This window comes from Camellia sinensis, chromosome 6 (genome assembly GCF_055761805.1).
Source record: "Camellia sinensis isolate YWXY chromosome 6, ASM5576180v1, whole genome shotgun sequence".
NCBI lineage: Eukaryota > Viridiplantae > Streptophyta > Magnoliopsida > Ericales > Theaceae > Camellia > Camellia sinensis.
In genome coordinates, this window is record NC_138966.1 from 81,865,333 (window position 1) to 81,887,213 (window position 21,881).

Here is a 21,881-nt window from a genome sequence, read left to right on the forward strand (position 1 = left end):
AGCATTTTTCTTAATCAAAAAGGTTGATACTTTTGTAATAATTTTTCTACACTTGACTGCAGTGAAATTGCTAAAAAGTACACTACTGTTTTGTAATATTTTTTATGATTAATGCTTCGGACCCCCACTGGGGGTCGACCCCCAGTGAGGTGGCAGGTGCTGATTGGGTAAAACAAAAATTGTTTTATTTATTTATTTTTTTTTTGAGTTTCGGCCAGTGGGGGTGCGACACCTCACTGGGGGTGCGACCCCCACTGGAGGTCTGTAGCGGTGCTGTATTTTTTATCATAAGATTAATTGGCACCTTCATCTAACAAAAATATTGGTTTCTAGAGGTACAACGTGACATTACTTTTTACCAATCACAATTCATCATATCAAGTAATATTCTTTAATCACCTAACAAAAATTTGCGAGCTACATTCCCTCTACCAATCACAATATTATTGAGACATCACGTGACGGTACCCAAGACAATCAAATAACTTCTCCTTCACCTTATGTTGGAATATTTTTGACAAATAATTCATAGATAATATCTAATTGTCTTTGACAAATAGTTTTAAATAACAAAATTATTCTCATTAAATTTTAGACATATTTAATATATTTCTATAGAAAAAATAGCCTTAATAACTACTTTATAAGTGAATTATTCGGGCATTTTTTTTTTTCTTGAGGAAATTCTATAATACACACACAAAAGGTATACTTTATTCTGTAGTTACTACATTTGTCACCTTTTACTACAAAAAATTAGGAATGAAATTATATTTTAGAGACCAGATATTTTGTTATCAAAAGTATCATTATTATATTTTTAGTGACCAAATTTAGACATGTTTTGGGACCAAATTTTTTATGTAAAAAAATAAACTTTTTGGGGACCGAATTATTTTTCTTTGCATTTATTACGAAAATTTTTCTAAATTTTTTCACTAAAAGTTATTTTATTATTTTTTTAAACTTTTTCTTGGCTATCTTTTAGTGACTACCCTTGCGACGATTGGAATTGGTTCGTAAATATATTTTTTTTAAACATAATTTTTACTTTTAGGGACAAAAGATTGGTCTCTAAATATGTTATATGTTGTAGTGTTTGTTATGATTTGTGTATGACACATTGTCGTGTTGTTTATGACTTAGTTATTATCTTTTGTGGTTGTTATTTTAATTATGATCCAAGATGGCTTTAATTATGCCTTAAATGGTTGTTTAGTTATGATCTCTTATGGCCTTGGTCATGACTTATTGTAATATTAATTATAACTTAATTTGATTATTTTAATTATAAACAAAGAGACTTTTAGTTATTTGGTTGTACCTTAAATGTTGTTTAGTTATGATACATTTTGATACCATTAGTGAGAGGGTGATTTATGATCTGGAATTGGGCCGAGGCAACGGCCGAGCAGGAAGAGAGCCCAACCGTGCATGGGGCCGAGATGATCGACTATCTGCCCGGAGTTGGGCTGCCAGAACTTGGCCCGGGTAGGAATTGGGCCAAGTGTGAGCCGCCCCGGACCGAAAAGAAGCTCGGCAAGGCAGTGCTCGGTTGGACCGAGCTGCTTGATCAGGGGATGGCTGAAGCCAGAAAAGCTGAGTGACCGGCGCTCGGAAAGGCGTGGTCAACCGAGAAGACCGTTTGATCGGCAGGGAGGCCGACCACAGGAGGTGCCCGGGCTAGGCTCTGCCGAGATGCCGCCTAGCCCGGTCCTCCTTGGGTTTATCCAGTGAGGTGACTTGTTAATGCTCCACTTCCTCTACCTTTCTATACGTGTAACGCCCCCAAAATATTATACAAATCAACTATTCATAAAGTCTATAAGCATAGTAGAAATGTCATATTTTCATTCATCAAAGTCTTCTTTACAAAAAGTATTATTTACATTACATGTTCATAAATGTTCATAACTGATAACAACAAAATAATGTCGTACAGACTTACAGCTTTCCAAGTTATCACTTGGTTACAACAAAAGAAGAGTTCTAACTATTTTACATATAACGCCCTTGGCTTGAAATTTTACATTAAACACCAAACAAAATATACAAAGTGGAGCCTTCAACCCCTAAGCTTTCCAAGCTATGTCCTTGGAGGTGGTATGTCACCTATACCTGAAAATGGTGTCCCAAGTAGAGTGAGTCAAAACTCAGTGGAGATATGCTAAACCATATATGAAAAATAACTAAGACATAAGCATCAGATAAATGTCGGAGATTTCTTAACCAGCACATATTATTTCCGTGACCATTCAATACATATAACCATATCTCAATTCATATCCAATCATCCATTTCGGGTAAATCTATTTACCAAATTCATAGTTATCAAAGCAACCAAATGAGATTTCAACTCAATGGTTCACAATTCAATGCATTCATCAATCCAACACTTCTATTTCTTTCCATTTTACAGAATCACATTCGAGGGAATCGGCACCCATAAATAAATAAGGTTTCGTGACTTTCACCCTAGACACTCCGGCCAACTTAATTATCAATGGAGTCCATCCCCTATCTTCTCCCAAACAATAGAGTACATCCCCTATCTCCTCCCATTCAAAGATACATATACAATGTATTTTGGCACATTGTCATATACAATGACTCATCAATTCACATTTTCAATGGTTTACTCAAACAGTCATATTCAATGACACAATTCAATTGATTAGTTTCAATTTTCCTAATCCTTATGCATTTTTTACAACTATCATAACTATCCTCCACTGATAGCCCAAAACAGATATTTCTAAACCGATAAATAAATCTATAAACAGATAATTTACCAAATTTTTCATAGGCGAGTGATTTATCAATTCAACTACACCATTTAATCACATTTCCCCCAATTTCATAATTCCCAAACCAATTTCATATTTCCACATTGATTTCACTATTTATACAAAATAGTTTATTTAATTCAAACTAGGGCATTTTCCCCCCTTTTCCCCAAATATTACTCCCAAGGCCAAATTTCATCCATTATACACAAATCGCCTCATTTTCAAGACCTCTCAAACACATATGGAGTTCAAAATAGAAAACCCCTCTTTCACAAATCAAAACCCAACCCTAACTTCACCCAAGCTTCCCAACTCCACCATTTATACAAAAATGACAAATGTCTAGGTCAAAACTCATATTAAAGAGTATATTATTCCTACCTCAAATGGAGAAGCCCAAAGAGGAAGAAGGATAAACTTGAAGATGCTCCAAACTTGAACTTTTTCGGATCAAAAGGAAGCCCACGTGATACTTCACCATTTTTACACAGGGAGTAGGGTAGAGAGACTTTAAATCAAGGAGTATTTGTAGAGAGAGAGGGAGTTTTAGAGAGAGAGGCAACTGATCTAGGGTTTTACATGAAGAAGGGACCAAAAAGTGATATAAAGTCACGCTGTTGCGAACTGATATATGCGAGGCTCAATTGAGCGAATGAGTTGTCACTCGAGCTACTAGACTCAACAAGTGGTCTCGCTCAAGCGTAAGAAGAGTCGCTCGAGCACATAATGCAAAGCTTTAGGTCTGCCACCAACGTAGACGCACGCTCGAGCTCAAGAGTTCTCGCTTGAGCGAAGGAATAAATAACACGCGTCTCGCTCGAGTGCAAAAGTTCTCGCTTGAGCGAAAACTGTGTCTAAGAAAGAAACCTGAAGACTCTCAATACTCGCTCGAGCTCAAGAACCCTTGATCGAGCGAAGAAGCAAATACCCAAGGCTCGTTCGAGCGTAAAAAACCTCGCTCGAGCAAAGAAGACAAAACCTAGGTAGCAACTATTTGCACCAATAGACAATCAACCTGTTCCAAACTCGCCCAACAAGTTCCAAAACTCAAATTTAAAGAATTAAAGGGAGGAAACAAGACAAAGACAATAACATACAACCACAGAACCCGAGTCCGGAACACAGCAAAGGTCAGGGTAAAACCTTGATCGCTATAATACGTCACTGTCTCACTATAGCAATTCTGGTTTTCCCCCGACCTTTTTTGTGTTTTGGACTCGGGTCTTATAGTTCAATATTGTATGCATGTCTTGTTTTTCCCCTTTCACCCTTGGTGTTTGAGTTTTAGAACTTGTTGGGCGAGTTTGGAACATGTTGGTTGTTAGTTGGGTTAGATTGTTGTTGCCCAAAATTTTGCCTCTTCGCTCGAGCGAGGCTTCTTGCGCTCAAGCGAGAATTGGAAGTCCTCAGGTTTCTTTCCTAGACGTAGAATTTCTAGAAAGATGGAGTTCTTCGCTCGAGCTAGACTTCTTGCGCTCGAGCGAGCCTTGTGTTATTTGTTCCTTCACTCGAGCGAGGGTGTGTGTCTGTATAAGACCTGAAGGTTTGTATTCTACGCTTGAGAGAGGCGTGTGTGTCTGAAAAACTTCTGAAGCTTTGTATTCTACACTCGAGCGAGGTCACTTATTGTGTCTGGTCGCTCGAGCGACAACTCCTTCGCTCGAGCGAAGACCACGTATATCAGTTCGCAGCAGAGATATTTTACTTCACTTTTTGATTTCTTTTCATCCCAAAACCCTAATTTGGCTCTTTCTCTCTCTAAAGGTCTACTTCTCTCTACAAATCCCCTAGAATCTAAGGGTTTCTACTCTACTCCCTTTGAGAAAAAGGTAGAGCAACTTGTGAGCTTCTATTTGATCCAAGAAAGTTTGAGTTTTTGGCATCTTCAATGTTTCTCCTTCTCTCCTTTGAGCTCCTAAACTTGAGGTAGGGATATTCTACACCTTAGTATGATTTTTAACCTAAGTATTTGTCATTTTGTATAAATGGTGGAATTTGGAAGCCTTTGGGTAAAACTAGGGTTTGAGCTTAAGATTTGAAAAGGGGGTTTTCTATTTTGGGTCATGAAAATATATGTAGAGTATTGAAGATGGGATTATATGGATTAAAATGATGAAATTTAGACTTGCGATTGACATTTGGAAAACGGAAAAAAGTTGTCCTAATTTGTGTTAAATAATTATTATGTATAAACAATGAAATTGATAAGGGAAATATGAAATTGGGAGGTTGTGTAAATGAATGGTGTAGTAGGATTTGATAAATCACTCACCTATGGAAAATTTGGCAAATTATCTGTTTGATAGATTTGTTTAACTATTTAGAAATATCTGTTGTGAGCTATCGGTGGAGGATAGCTATAATTGTTGTAGAAACTGCATGAGAACTAGGTGAATTGAAACTAGTCATATGAATTATGTCATTGAATATGACGGTTTGATTAAATTGTTGAATGTGTGAATTTTTGTAGTTATTGTATATGACACGCTTTTTAATACATTGTATATGTATCATTGTTTAGGAGGAGATAGGTGATGTACTCTATTGTTTGGGAGGAGAGAGAGGATGGACTCCATTGATAATTAAAAAGTTGACCGGAGTGTCCAGGGTGAAAGTCCCGAAATCTTATATGTATATGGGCGTTGGTTCCCTCGGATAAGAATTCCGTAAAATGGCAAGGAAATTGAAGTGTTTGAATAATGGTTGCTATTGAAGTGTTGACAAATGAGTTGTAGCCATTGTTTGGGATTGTTTAGAAAACAAGGGATTATATCTACGAATTGATTTGAATAAATGAATGGAAATGGTTTGAGATATTGGTGTCGTTATTGTTTAGTCATGAAAAGAGGATGTCAGTTGGTTTTAAGCGTTGAACATTCATCTAATGCTTATATCTTAGTTAAATCTCATCCATTGTGTTCGTATATCTCTACTGGGTTTTGGCTCACCCTACTTAGGAAGCTATTTTCAGGTACAAGTGACATTCCACCCCCAAGGGCATAGCTTGGCAGGACGGGACTGAAGGCTCTATTTTTGTTACCTATATGTTTATATGTTTTCTTCTTAAGCCGAAGGCTTTAATTGTAAAGAGCTTATGACTCTCTTTTGTTGTAACTAAGTTATCTCTTGGAAAGATGTAAGCCGTAGGGCATTTATTTTGTTGTTAGTGACTAGTGTTACATGCTGTAGTTTCAAAATGAATATTTATAAAAGTATGATGCATGCAATCTCTTTTATAATATAAACTCTGATGAATGAAAGTAATACATTTCCTATTATGTTTATGAACCTCATGGGGTTGGTTTATTTTTTTTTATTTTAAAGGCGTTACACTCACTTTATTATGCCAATGATAAAGATGACGTGGCTAAGCCGAGGAAACGCAATTTGATGGCCTCAAACCTCATTTTAATTGCTGTGGCAGCAATGATAGTCGGCTTCATTACAGGTTCTTTTTCCGTGTTAGCACAGTCTTTAGGCCTTGCAATTTCTGTATGTCTTATTGGTTGCATCTCATTTCTCATTTATTTTATTGACCTCATAAAACTTAAGTTTATTTGGTTGCACCTCATTTTCTCGTTTATTTTATTGTTATCAGTATTATTATCGGGCTCTCTGTGGTATTTTCAGAAATTGTTGAAATGAAATGGCAGTATATTTGCAGCTCCTAAATTCATCTCTTTGATTGTTTGATCCATCTCATTTCTTATTTATTTTATTGAACTCAAAATGTTTTTTCATCACATTTTTTTATTTTAATAAATAAACGAGTTAACTCAAAATTCAATTCAAAAACTCTTTTTAAAACTCATAATCAAACTCTTTTCAAAACTTTATTTAAAAAAAAAAAATCAAAATTTTTTTTATTCTGTTCTTTTAAATTATTTTTTTATTTTTTTTTCAAAAAAAATTATTTTTTATTTTATTTTTATTTTTGAAGAAAAATATTTTTTATTTTTTTATTTTTCAAAAAAAAATATTTTGTTATTTTTTTAAGTATTGATCAAATAATTTGTTATAATTTAGATATATATATATATATATGGGTGATCTAACATTTTTAGAATTTAAAAATTAAAAATTGAAAAAAATAATATATATATATTAAAAATAAAAGTAATATAATTTTAAATTTTTTTAAATATTTAAAAAAAATACGAAAATACAGTGCACATTAAACAAGTAACCAAATATTTACCTTAAAAAAATAAAATTAAGAAAAATTTTAAATATTTAAAAAAAATGCAAAGCAATTTTAAAATACAATTCAAAACTCTTCTCAAAATTTATGATTTAAATTTTAAACCAAACGTATTTTGTTCTCATTTTTTTTTTTAAATTTTTAACCAAATTTATGATTTAAATATAACGTAATCAAGCATTGAATCCTAGAGTCATGCCATTTAAAAAAATATATATATCATTGAATTCTATGTACCTATCAAAGTATTACAAACTTACAAGTCTTTACAATTTATATCTATATAATAAAAATAATAAATTGAAAAATTCTATGGATTTGCTATTTTTAACATTGTAGTCTCATGGTTAGGCCAATTGGGTCCTGTACTAGATCAATGTTATGGATAGTATTTCCTATTTCCAGATACATACTATATCTATCAATAATCACTACGCCAAAATTGGACTTTAGCGGCGGTTTTTTACCGCCGTTAAAGGCTGTAAAACCGCCGTTAAAGCCTTTAACGGCGGTATTAACGGCGGTTTCGTTACCACCGTTTATGCGTGTGTCGGAAAAAGTGAAACCGTCGTAAAAAGGCAAATTACCGTCGTTAAAAGTCGACCAAAAACGGCGGTAATATAGGATAAAAAACGGCGGTTTTTTACCGCCGTAAATAGGTTCAAATTTTTCAAAAAATAATTCTTTCTTCTTGCACTCCCCAAGTTTTGAACCCAAGACCTCTCATCCACCAACACCAATCACTCCGCCACAGCCACTCTTCATGAAATATATTCCCTAAATAAATATTTAAACATTACTTTTACTTTATTGTAGATGGTTTCGCCGGAGCTCGCCGGAGTTTCGCCGGAGCACGTCGAAGTTTCGCCGGAGCTCCGCCGGCAAAGACCGCCATCATTAACGGCGGTAATGATTGGGCATTAGCGGCGGTTTTGTTACCGCCGTTAAAAGTGGGCATTAACGGCGGTTTCGTTACCGCCGTTAAAAGTGGGTTTCATTACCGTCGTTAAAGACACTTTTAGTGATGGTTTTTTTAACGGCGGTAACGAAACCGCCGTTAATGATACATTAACGGCGGTATTAACGGCGGTTTTCGTTACCGCCGTTAATAGTACCTTTAACGACGGTTTTCGTTACCGCCGTTAAAAAAACCGCCGTTAATGTCCTGTTTTGGCGTAGTGAATTAATTAATTAAATTTTATAAAAGAAACAGAATTCTTTTTAGGCCAATTCTTTGGGGGGGGGGAATTTTATTGAACTTATCAAGTTGTATGAGTCAATTTTCGAATCTATATCAGGTTTCACCAATATGAACTAAATGTACAAGAGGGTCTAGGGATGTCACTGGAAAAGTCGGTAGAAAATTCAAATGTCGCCGAAAATTTTGAATCTTCTAGAAATAAAGAGAGGCTTAGATTCTTGAATGGTTATAGCTAGAAATACAATAGCAAAGAGATGATGGAGATAAGAGATTGGGTGAAGAAGAAGGTAAAGTAGTTAGCGAGAGAATAATGATAAGGCTCTCTTATGGATTTCCCACTTTCACTTTCAAGGTAGATAATGGAGAAAGAAAATTAGTTCTCTTCCAAAAATTTTCTCTCCAAATTCTAACACCTTGTAAAGTTATGGGTGGGTGTTATTTATAGGCACCTCATGATGTAAAATGGAGCCCATGTGCAAAGCACGTGAGGAATATTTTCTCTAACCACTTTGTTTGAGGATAAGAAAAATCTTGAAGAGAAGATCAACCTTTCGGCAAATCCTTCTTCTTAGCCACACCTAACCAATAATCCCCAATCATCCCAAAGGGTTAGGGGTACTCCCAGAGGACACCCAGCTACAGAAGGGTCAGGGGTAGTTCAAGAGAACGCCCTACCGTAAATATCGTTAAGTCTCAAGGACACCTTAGATCGTGCCACCTCGACCCGGGTATAGGCTAGTTTAACTGAAGAGTGAATTTATCTCCACTCACAGTCCTCGGGATCGGGCCCTTTGTTCGAACTTTGTCACGCCCATGGTTTTGGTGCGTAGATCCCGGAAAGCTCCGAACCCACAAGTGTTCTAGGACTCATTAACGGAGCGACTTCTAGATTGCATTCGAATTTGTTCGCAGCCAAGCTTTTTGGATCTCTAGGCTCGTGGATTCGAACTCTTTTGAGATTAGAGCAATTCGGTCCATTCGATGATGATATCTTTAGGCCCACTAATTTTATGCCTTTTGACTGGGCTCCAATTAGGCTTAATCAATTAGATGGGCTCGAGTTAAACCCTCTTACATTTTGCCCCTTGCATGTACGGGAAGTCTATGATCTTCTTGGATATGCATATTTGACCTTCTCGGATGGGCACTCTTTATAGTGGCACTCGGACATGCACATTTGATATTCTCGGACAGGCACTCCTCGTAGTGGTTTGTGCTTTCCATGCTTGCTTGGAGTAGGCTATTGTCAATGTGTCCCTGAAGTTGTCAACGTTCTCATGTGCCTCAAGTCTCCTGAAATCCATTCTATCGCCCCTTTTTGTCCTTTTAAATAAGTCGAGTACTTGGTGACAATTGCGTGTTCTATCTCGAAAAGCTATGCTAAGGCCTTTGCCCTTTTTGGACACAAGAGCTATCCTAGGGCATTGCCCTTTTCGGACGCAAAAAACTATCTTAGGGCATTGCCCTTTGCGGACACAAAAACTACCCTAGGGCATTGCCTTTTTGGATGTGAAAGCTATCCTAGGGCCTTTGTTCTTTTCGGACGTAGAAATTATCCTAGAGTATTGGATGTGGAAGCTATCCTAAGACCTTTGCCCCATTCGGATGCAAAAGCTATCCTAGGACGTTTGCCTCTTTCAGATGTGGAAGCTATCCTAGGGCATTTGCCCTTTTCGGATGCAGAAGCTATCTTAAGCCGTTGACCCTTTGGGATATAGAAATGTTTTTCCCCCGTTCATGTTTTGATTTCAAAGATAGCTTCAAAGTGTGGTTCAAGAGAAAATCTTTTCGGTGCATTCTTAAAGAGTCAGGACCTTCTTAAGGAGTCATTGGAGAGGAAGAGAATACTAACTGAGAAAGACCTTTTTTGGCTTGCTCTCAGATGGAGGACATTAGTGAGGAAGTTGGCATAGTCCAAAAATTATTCCATTCGACCCATTTTGAGATAAATGAAACCATAAGACTTGAAAAGGCAGGTGTCATCCAAGTAGATGGTATCTCCAACTCGATTGGTAGCATGACCTTTGACCCGAAGATAAGGGAGTACCAAAGTGTAGTTATCAATTGTTTGAACCGAGTTACTCCGTAAGGTGATATGATAGTCGGTCTCAGCCTCAATGATATGAAACTTTGTGGCTGAGTAGATTTCTCTGATAGTTAGATCAACCATCACATAGCCAAGACTAATTCTCATTTCTCCTCTGAGCCTTGTAATTGCAATGGGTTGGTTCACAACATGTTTCTCGAGGATTTCGTCCTTCTCAAGTGTTGCTCAAGTCATGATATTTATCGAAGTCCTTTTATCAAGGAAGGTTTTCTTAAACTTCAGCACATTGATGTAAGTTGTAACATAAAGTAGGTGATTATGAAAGAATGGGTACTTTCAGTCTTCCTCGGAGAAAGTTATAACACTTGAATTTCCTCAGTTTTTCCTCAAGACTAGACTTTTGGCACTCGTACATTCTTAGTGAAGTGTTTTAGTGATATTGATAATGGCCCTGGTAATTTCAAATCTAGCCATCTCAGATAACCCAAGCTAATCAAAGAACTTCTTGAATCTTCACACAATTTGCAAACTTTTTGCTTGTTGGTCGAGATCGACCTTTACCTTTGGTGGTTCATAGTTGGCAACTTCTTCGATTTCATCATAGTAATCCCTAATCCCCTTCTGGATCTAAGGTGTCTATGAGAAAATGATCATTATCTTCATAATGGTTCCTCTCCTGTCCTCTGAATCCCTCCTCATGCTACTTTCGAATAGAAGATTCAGAAGCCATATCGATAGAAAGTCCTCGAGATGACTTGTAACTAGACTTCTAAGCATGAGGAATGTTGATATTCAACATCATGAACTTGGGGATAGTGTACCCCTTCAGATATAGGTAACTTATCTTGCTCTTGATCGAGCATGATTTCAGATATAGTTTTCTTGGACAAGACTTTCTCGGGAGTAACATCCTCGGGAGTGACTTCCTCGGGAGCAGTATCTTCGGAAGTGACTTTCTTGAGAACAACATCCTCAAGAGCAATATCCTTGGATATGAATTCCTCAGGAGCAATATCTTCGGAAGTGACTTTCTCGAGAACAACATCCTTGGATGTGACTTCCTCAGGAGCAATATGTTCGGCGGTAACTTCCTCGAGAGCAATATCCTCGGTGGTGACTTCCTCAGGAGCAATATCCTCAGAAGTGACTTTCTCTTGAACAACATTCTCAGGAGGAATATCTTTGGATGTGACTTCCTTGGGAGCAATATCCTCAGGGGTGACTTTCTCGGGAGCAACATCCTTAGAAGTGACTTTCTTAGGAACAACATCCTTTTGAGAAATATCCTTAGAAAATATGTATTCCTTTGGAAATAAAAAAGAAAGGCTAGAGATTGTTGATAATCAAACTATACTCATGAAGAGATTTAGAAAAATGGTGTTTTTATGAAAAATTAAAACAAACAATCTAGAAAAAGAAAATTATAGAGAGAGAGAAAGTGGTCGAGAGAGAAAATGGTAGAGAAAGACAATTGTAGAGAGAGAAAACGTAGAGAAAATGGTAGAGAGAGACAATTATAGAGAGAAAAAATATTGTGTATGTCATAAGTGATAGAGAAAAAGTATTGGGTAGGTGTGTGTGTACAGTCATAGAAGCATGGAAGGTATTTGGAATGTTTGTTACCCATTTGGATCAAAGATGTGTAATGTTGATGGAAGAACAAAGTGGGTTTGTAATGGTGATGAAGCTACAAAGTGGGTTTGTAATGGTGTGTAGCTCGGCTTTTTTGGGCCCCCTTTTTGGAAGGTTTGAAAAGAAGCCCTACAGTTTGGACTCCTGCGGTTCTGAATCTAATCTCACAAGTGCAATGTAAAACTGATAATCATCAAAGATTCCAAACCCGACAAATCATTTTGGAAAATTGATTTTGAATCAAAAAGTGCCAAAATTGGACTGTTTTGCTAGATACAGAGTTGCCACCCTAATATTTTATTTTTGGGAAAATTTAGGAAACCCTGACTCGTGCCGAAGGCCACGTGTCCGTCATCAGCAAAGATATCTCGGCTCAAGAACTTAGGTACGAGAGGGGAAGGTCATGAATTGAGCACCCCCGCTCGCCCGATCAGAGATCGACCTCTACTAATCATGATATGATTTTTTATAAACGCTATGTGCTCTTGTTCAATTTATTAAACTAGCATTACTATGTGATGCGCACAAGCAAATATAGACTAGTTTGCTCAATTTGGAATAATTCAACTCGTGTTTGTTTGTGAAAATGGTTTGAATTTGCCACCTCAAGTGGGCTTAAAGTTTGCGAATTTACCACCAAACATAGCGGGCTTAAAACATAATTTGCCACTCAACAAAATTGGCTTCAAACTTACATTCGTTGAATTGCTCCAATTCAAACAAGCGACCTTCATCCAGAAGCATTCAAGCAGTTTATCATTTAAGCACATAGCCTCATGGCAAGCATGCTAACCATGGCAACATTCACACTTATACAAGTATGCTAAAGCATAAAAACTCACCTAGTACTCCAAGCTAGGAAAACATGAGTTAGTAAAATATGCATGATTCCTAACTATGTTAAGTGTCTAATGCAACAGATGCAAAGAATGCAATTAATAGGCTCGGCTACTAATATGGCATGTGAATCGATTTGAACAACATGCAACTAAACACGTATTCAAATAAGTATTGAAATGGCAATGCAGCTTGAATGATGCACCGATCCTTCGTGCATGCGATACAAAATGAAGGATGCAAGCATAAGGTATGCTAATTGAAACATGTCTCTAATCTAACCATCAAAAGCGATTAAATTAAAAGGAGAAAGACGTGGGGTTGGAAGACATACACACACGCACGCACACTTATTACAACATTACACCCTCGCGAAGGAGGGTCCGAATGAATAAGAGCTAACTAGCTAGCTGATTAAACTAATCTAATTAAGCTATTCTAATTAAACTAATTAGACTAATTATTGCAAACCAAATAAATAACTAGCTAAGCTAATCACTAATTATTACAAAAAATTTAACTAACTAGTAAACTAATTAATTAATTTACAACACAAATGCACACGAACTAAGCATTTAAGACATTAAACTATGCTGCCACTACTCTACCTCGGGAAGTGGAAGATGCACATGCATGGTTTTGGCCTGAAAAGACCTTAATTTTGCTTTCAAAAGCCTCTGTTTGCAGGGTTGAGCATTTCTAGAATCTTTCTGTTCCATCTTACCAAAATCAATTGAGGTTCACATCAGTGACCTACCGGCCATGGATGGCTGCTGCCGGCCCTCTGTTGGTCACTGATGGTGCATTGCCGGCCACTGATACATTGGATCACCATGCTGCAACAGAGCACAAACAGAGCAAAAAGGGGGATTTTCCAAGGGTTGTCTGCACAATTCACCTCTTCTTTTCGTGGACAAATCTGAGGAATTGTGAACTTAAATCACAAACCACCAATCAAAGCAATTTCATTGCATGATGTCTTGTGCTTCAAGGTGTGCAAGCTTAATAAATGCAAAGCCAAACACTCAAGAACCATCACCCTATCAAACATGAACAAGGGCAATGGAGACCTAGGAAAATGGCACATTTCATCACTTTTGAGTATGAAATGTCCTATTTTCCTTGTGCTCAAACTAATGTCCGGTTTGAACACATGCAATGCAACACAAAGAGATGATTATCTTGCCTCTTTTACTTATCAATTTTGTTTGCATATTTTAGTTACCAACCATCCTTTAATAACATTAAGTCCAAATGGTGAATTAAGTCCTCTAAGTGGAAAGAAACCTCATGCTGTTGGTAATGAACCCCCAAAGGGATTAAACCATTAAACACAAAACCTCAATTTCATGTTTTAAACAAGCAAATGGTTGGAACCACTTTCAAAGCAAAAATAAAGCCAAGAAATAAGGGAGGTTGTTGAGATGGTTAAGTGCTGAAAATGAGTGATAAAAGCATAAACAAATGCTATCAACTCAAACAAGAAGGTGTCTAGAGCCTAAATCACCATGCTTGTGAGGACTATAGCACTACAACCATGCAAAACAAGACTCAACAGACCCAAACAGGCCAATATAGAGCTAAAGCCGGCTATTTCAGAGGCAAAAACATGCTGAAATTAAGCTAAGGTACAAAAATATGCTAACATATGAAGTTAATTAGACTAGCACACAAGACACAAGAAGGGGAGGCTAACCCCTCCAATTTTGGACTTCAAAATGAATTTTTGCCACTGAAAAACCTCTGAAATTCAGTGGTTAAAGGGCCAAAAAAAGATGGTTTTGTAATGGGAAACAAAGGCGCAAAGGCCTTAAAGACAATGAATAAAAAGGGATGAAGCACCCTCTAACCTTTAATGGCTCAAAACACTAATTTCAGCCCAAGAAAACAAAGTTTTTTATAGCTCAAAACCAGCCCATAATAGTAGGAAAAAAATGGAAAAACAAGTAAGCAAAGCAAACTTCAAAGACTAGTATTATACCTCTTGAAGGGAAGAGTGGTTCAAAGCAACAATTCAAGCCAAAAACAACTTGTAGAGCTCCAAGAGCCTCAAACAACCTCAGCTCAAAGAAGGTCACCTTTGGTTAAGGGTTGATGTGCAAAAGTATAGTGTAAGTAGGCAAAGATGTAGAGCAATACAACAGAGAGAGAGAGAAATCTAGAGAGAGAGAGAGAGAGAGAAAATTTTGAGTCTTAATTCTTCCAACCTCAAAACATGAGAGAGGGCTCCCCTATATATAGAAAATATGAATTCCATACAAAGAGATCCAGCCCTCCACGTGGGGGCAGATGCAAGCCTCTGTGCAACCAGCTGGCACAGTGGCACAAAATATCTGCAGAAAACACTAGTGGCCGGTCGGCCATCATTGATGGCTGGCAAGGCACATCAATGGCCGGCAAGCCAAAAGCCCTGGCCGACAACCCTCATAGATGACTGGCAAGCCACCAAAGACTGCAGGGAAGAGAGGCCAAGACATGGTCCAAAAATGAGACAAAAAGGATGTAGGGTTTGGAAAGCTCAAACCTGTGGCATTCCGCTGAGGACTTTGAGTGCTTGGCAAGAAATTAGACTCATCATTGGATGTACCTGCAAGAACATCCAAGTCTTGAAGGGTCGTTAAAAATGGGGTGTCTACAGTTGACCCTCTTTGACAGAGCTCAAAGTCATGAAATGACGCGAGTGTATGTCAAAGCCCAAAGACGACCCATTTTGACAAGGCCGCAAGACTTGGACAAACAATTAGAACAGAAAACGAAATGGTTGCGCCCGCAGGCTGCCTGTGTATCCTTTTGTAAGGAATCAAACCAGCGTAGTTTTGGGGTAAAATACAAATGATATGCATGATGCAAGAACATAACTTATGATCATGCAATGAGGCTGCATAATGAAACATTTAAATGCACATACAATGCAATGAAAATGTCACATTCAAACAAACCGAAACGACGTACAACATCCCAAACATGGAAAGAACTAGGTAAATGAACACCCCACGCGTGAGAATCACGAGCTAAACCATATTTCATGCAGAAAGGATGTAAGAAAATTATGCAAGCTTAACTACGCGACGCGCTGGAAAGGTGAAATGCAACACAACTGTCGGGCTTACCCAAGGTATCAACCAAGATCCTAACGCGTTGCACGTGCAAGGCGAGAAAGCGATGTAAACACCGGGCCCACCCAAATGTTTCTTTTAACCAAAGCAAACGATCCTAACGCATCTCACGCGAGAGGAGAAAGGTGAACAAATCCAAACGTGTCTCACGCGTGAGGAGAAAGTGAATACTTCCAAACGCGTTCCACATGAGAGGAGAAAGTGAATACGTCCAAATGCGTCTCAAGCGAGAGGAGAAAGGGAATACATCCAAATGCGTCTCACGTGAGAGGAGAAAGTGAAAGATGCGATTCGAAAGGCACGAATGATTTTACCTGGAACTCCTCTGAATAAACCGTACATACAATATCGTACATGTGAAGGAAAGAGACTTAACAAGTGTGATACAGTATGAATGCATGTTCTATGCAAGACTAACAGCCGAGATACAGTGTCAATGGCATATTCTTTGTAAGAAACAAAAGCATGAGCATATTCTATGCATGATTGGTAATGGGGGCATATTCTATGCATAAAATTAGGTGTACGTTCCATGCAGAATTCGAATACATATTCCATGCGTAATTCAAAATAAAGCATATTTCATGCATAATTCAAGAGCGAACGCAAGGCATGCATGCAATTCCCGTGAGATGCACATCTTACAACAACATATGTGAAATGCATATTCTATGCCACAAAGTGAAGTAGATGTTCTATACAAGATATTGAAGCATGATTTGATAAAAACAAACTCAACGGCAACTTTCGATTCACCTCTCGGAAGAATCACAATGTATTTAAAGGATACACCTCGTTCACGTTGACAAGTAACAAATATCGCGCACCGAAAACACAATTTCGAGCTTTCGTAGAGGCATTCTGAACCAAACAATGAACAATCCCTTCACTTCTTGGAAACCAAGGACACAAAACAGCATAAGGAACACCAAGAAAGCTGTCGGCCACTTGCCGGCCATGAGAGAAGGCCGCCTGCTAGGTGTCGGCCAACAATGAACACTGTCGGCTATCGATGAGCCATGCCGGCCATCGATGGCAGATTGAGGGAAAAATGGGGTTTTCGGCTCAGGCAATTAAGTATGGGTCACCACACTTTATTTCCTCACTTCCCCTTACTCGAAAATCCTCTCCCTCTCTCTCTAGACCTTCCTTCTCTCTAGATTTTCACTTTCTATTCGTTTTCCAACGCCCTACGTGAAATTGATTCGCTAAATCCCCTTTGTTTTCTTCTTTTTGAACCGATTGAAATTCAAATCTGGTGCTCCTTTCCTCATTTCCACCATTCTAGGTTCATTCCCCTCGAGTTTCTTTTGAGTTTTGTGCATTTTTCCTGGCTTTGACTTTTTCCTCCACTTTCTCTCTCCTAGGGTTTGACTTTTTCTAAGTTTACCCTTCTTCTTCATTTTTCTTCACTTTTCGCCCATTTCGCACCTATTTCCAGATGGCGGACGAGATTCCTTATGACGGGGCTCCTCCGGAGGTTCCCCCAGTAGTTCCACCTATGCTGGAGGTAGATGAGCTGACAGCGACCTTGAGGACGACTTAAAGGCAAAGTTTAAGGCTGAGGCCGAGCCAAAGCTGCTACCACCGAGGGTTTGGCCTTTTGATGCGACGCGGTATCACCCACAGACACACATACTGCCTACTTCCGGAGGCATCAGACGCTTTACCGAGTTTGCCCGCAGTGTGCCGGAGGACCTTTTGTTGAGGGAGCCAGAGTCTCACTTATCGGCCATTGCCATCGAGGTAAGAACATTGTTTTCAGATATTCTGCCTTTCTTTATTTGAATTTCTTGCACTCCCTTTTATTCAAATGTGCTATCAATACTACTTTATCCAACCGTACCCTGTTTACTCCATTTCTTGCACTGCTTTGTATTTGGATTCACTCGATTGCATCCTATACCCTGCCATTATCTAACCATGCACTATTTTCATCTGATGCATTCCTTTCATCTGGTTGCATTTCATGCACTGCCCTTATCTGACACATTTCATACACTGTCCTCACCTGATGCATTTCTTTCATCTGGTTGCATTTCATGCACTACCCTCATCTAACACATTTCATACAGTCTTCCTTTACCACAAGGCAAGTCTAGCGCCTTCAGAGGCTATGGCGCTACGATTGCCAGAGATTGGTATGACGAGCTCCTAGCTGGAGTTCAAGACATCATCGACGGGGTTAACTTCGGCCTCTTTTGTTTTGGCTTGACTCGAGTTGTCACGAGTCGTCCCCTCCTAGGAGCATTAGTGGAGAGGTGGTGGGATACTACCATCTCCTTCCATTTCTCCACTGTAGGGGAGATGACGATGACTCCTTATAGCTTTGCCATGATGACTGGCTTAGACGTATAGGGTGATCCGATCCCTATTGACACTGATATGGAGGAGTGAGAGGTGGCCTGGTTCGAGCTGCTAGGAGCATACCCACCCATATACCGAGCAGGGATAGTGAGATACACTTGGTTCACAAAGCGCTTCAGAGGGACTGAGCCTGAGACAACATATGAGACTGAGTAGTATGCCAGGGGCTTCCTGATGTTTCGTTTCGGTACCACCATGTTTTCGAACAGGTAGAATACCATTGGCCTGTATTTGCTGAGTGCCCTGGTGACCCTTCTTCGGGTTCGTTCCTACAACTGGGGCGGAGTTGGCCTCACCACATTGTACGGATACATGAGCTTCACCTCCCATCTACAGGGAGGCTTGATTAGAGGCTACTAGCGGGCCTAGAAGGTACACACCTCAACTTTCTCTTTACACTTTACATTTATTTCTTCACAGCTCCTACTTTATATCTGTTCGACACCTGTGCTTTCTGCTTTGCACTTTCTGTATCTACTCGATACTATATCGATCACATACCATTATATTTTCCCTGGAGCTATGGGTATACGCATACTTCCTGATTCTCACCCCGGAGCCCATCATGGAGCTTCCGTTGACGGTACCCTACTTACGGATATACAATGGTTAGCTTCGTCGCAGGACTCGCGAGCCTTTCACCTTTTTTCGCCGATACGTCGATACAGTAGGCGCCCATGAGGTATTCCGAAAGAACGGTTATTTCATTTCTGCTTTGAAAATGTTCACTTAGCAACTAACAACAACTAATACTTTGTACAACTTCTGTTTGCAAATTAGGTAGCAGCCATGGGCCTTGATGCTAAGGGGGTACAAGGCCAGTTTGCCGATAAATGGGCCATTTCCCGCTACCATATCCTACTTGAGGGTCCGATTTTTCGGGCTTGGTTCTTGGGTGAGCGCTTCTTGCGCTAGATTATGGATGTGCCGGACCCAGTTGTCCCGATGGCTCCACCAGAGTCCATGCGGTCCACAGAGAGCTTATCCGCTGAGGAAGTCATCCAATTCATGGTGGGCCTTGAGGTCAACTTCTTTCGAGCAAAGGGCGACTATGCAGACTTCATCTTGACACACCTGATGCCACCCCTGGCGGGTGTTCGAGGAGGTGGGGAGACAAGGGCTCCTACCGCGAGAGAGAGGCACAGAATGACCCAAACGAGTAAGGCACGAGGCAGAGGGGCTTCCCGAGCAGGGCAGAGGGATGATTGGCCAGAGCTCCCCACCATGCTGACTTGCTGGCGACACATCGGGGAGCCCTACCAGGTCCCGATTGAGCTCGCAGTGGCTGGTCATGAGCTTGTCGGGGTCCGAGGCCTGACTGTAGTATGAACCATACTTTAGCACTTGCACTCTATATTTCAATTCAGATATATCTATGGTAGATACTAGTTAATCAAATATATTTGCAGGCATCGATCGAGTATATAGGAGGTGCCCTCGAGCTGATAGCCTCGATGATAGGGATGATACAAAGGAGGGAGGCGTTGCTCAACCTTTACGGTATCCCGGTAAGTTTCTTCAGTTTTCCATTCCAGGCATCAATTTTCCATTAACATACTGAGACTGACATTGAAAACTGAAAATTTCCCAAACTATATTAATACATTGCATCAATAGACCACATCTGACATACTGCACTTGCATACTGTATTCACACGCTGTATCTGACTTCTGCATATACTCATTCTACATGCTATGCTTGCATCAGATACATATATTGTAACTGATATGCGACAACTGCCTTTTCAAATCCCATCTATGCCGATGATGCCAGTGGGATTTGCAGCACCTGCACCAGCAGTACCTCCTCCAACAGTATGGAAAGAAGAGAGATAGGCTCCGGTACACGGTCGAGGCAGAGCCAAAGGCACCTGAGACGGGAGCGGCCCTTCAGAGCCCATTTTGAGTGATGATGATGCTGAGACGAGTGACTCTGAGGAGGCAGCGAGTCAGCATTTCGAGTCATCTGAGAGTGGAGATGATGACGCCAGTTTAGGTTCTGAGAATGAGAGCGATGCCGAGGCGAGCTCCGAGGCAGAGAGCGAAGATGGCTCCGGTTCAGACTCTGGTCCAGAGGGAGACATCAGTGCCGATGGAGATAGTGCCCGAGAGTCCTCTCCTCCGAGGAAGAGGACGAAGAGGCCTTCTCGAGCCTGAGGCGACCAGCGCTGATTTATTGTATTTTTTTATTAGTTTCTTTTTTGCTTATAGTTTAGCATATTGTATAGCTTTATGAAGGTTTTATTTGCTTTAAAAACTTATACTGCACTTTTTTTGTAAAAATAACCATGATCGGAATGAAAACTAGCTTTTATTTGAAAAAGTGGCGCATTTTGCATCATGAGCACCACTTAGCATGGAAATGAGATTGAATTTGATAATGGAAAGTGAATGCTTGTATTGCCACAACAGTCTCAACTAGGTAATGAACTGACCAACAATTGAAATAACAGCAATATACAACTCGATAAGCAAAACAAAACAAGTAGACTTCAACAAACATGCTAAAGCCCAAAAAGATTCAAAACAGAACTCTAAAACACACAAAGAACAAAACAAAACACATGCTTTCAGCATTTTCCAGCACCAAGAAGCACAGAAGGCTAGAGAAGGAGACTGCCGGCCATAAATGGTGATTGTCAGCCATGTGCCGGCCAAGAAGGATGGCCTGTCGGCCATCAATGAGCCTTGCCAGCAATCCATGTGCAAGTCCTCCAAAATGTTGACACCTTGCTTCGACTTACTACCTTATCTCCTACAAAAGGTTTGGACCTCGTAGTTTTTTCATTTTAGCTGTAAATTCTTCACAAATGGAGCCACTTCTTGCCCAAAACCTCCCGGATTGAATTGCAACTTTAGATGGCTAAGAAAAGGTGAATTTTTGGGGTTTTGGCATAAACACACTATTCCCGCTGAGCCGTTCTCCACTTTGTTTTCCGTTCCTTTATGCCGCGGCTAGATGTTGGAACCCAATTACACACGTCTTTAGTTTCGGGGTACAAGAGATATGCCCAGCAATAGAAGAATTTCGAGTGTTAATGGAGTCCTAGCGCAATGAGAAAATCTTGCCTCAGCCCCATTTTGGCCATATCCAAGCTTTGGGAAGGATGTGTGGGCTTACTCTACACAAGGCCTGATCCTTAGTTCGCAATGGAGAGCTGGACATTCATAGCCTAATTCATCGATTTTCTAACGTTGGCGACCGCGGTGGTCTTCTTTGGCGGAGTTTTCGACAACACACCCTTTGTTTGTGCATGATAACGCATTTCCTCCTTGCCCCTAGTTTTGGAGGATCTAGCATTCGACTCATTGAAGTGGCCCAAGGTTTGAAAGAGGGAAAGAGTTGCATTGGCTTGGTGCTGGCCGAGAGTTTGATGGGCTTAGACACATTCCATCAGTGAGAGACAACCAAATTCATGGGGAGTCCACTACTTCTTCAGGTAATATTTCCCACCATTTCTAGTATGCGTTTCTCACATCTCTCGGCACTCATGCTCTATTTTTCTCTCAAAAGCCCTTTTCTCATTTTTCTCTCAACGTACACCTCTCTATTCTTTAATCTGATCCCCAGATATGGCATATGGACAAGCTGAAGGTAGTGGACTTTTGCCCTGTAAACTCAACCCGGGCATACTTTTTCCACCAATAGTTAGTAGATTTCTCGAATCAAGGATGGTGGTGCCATTGGATA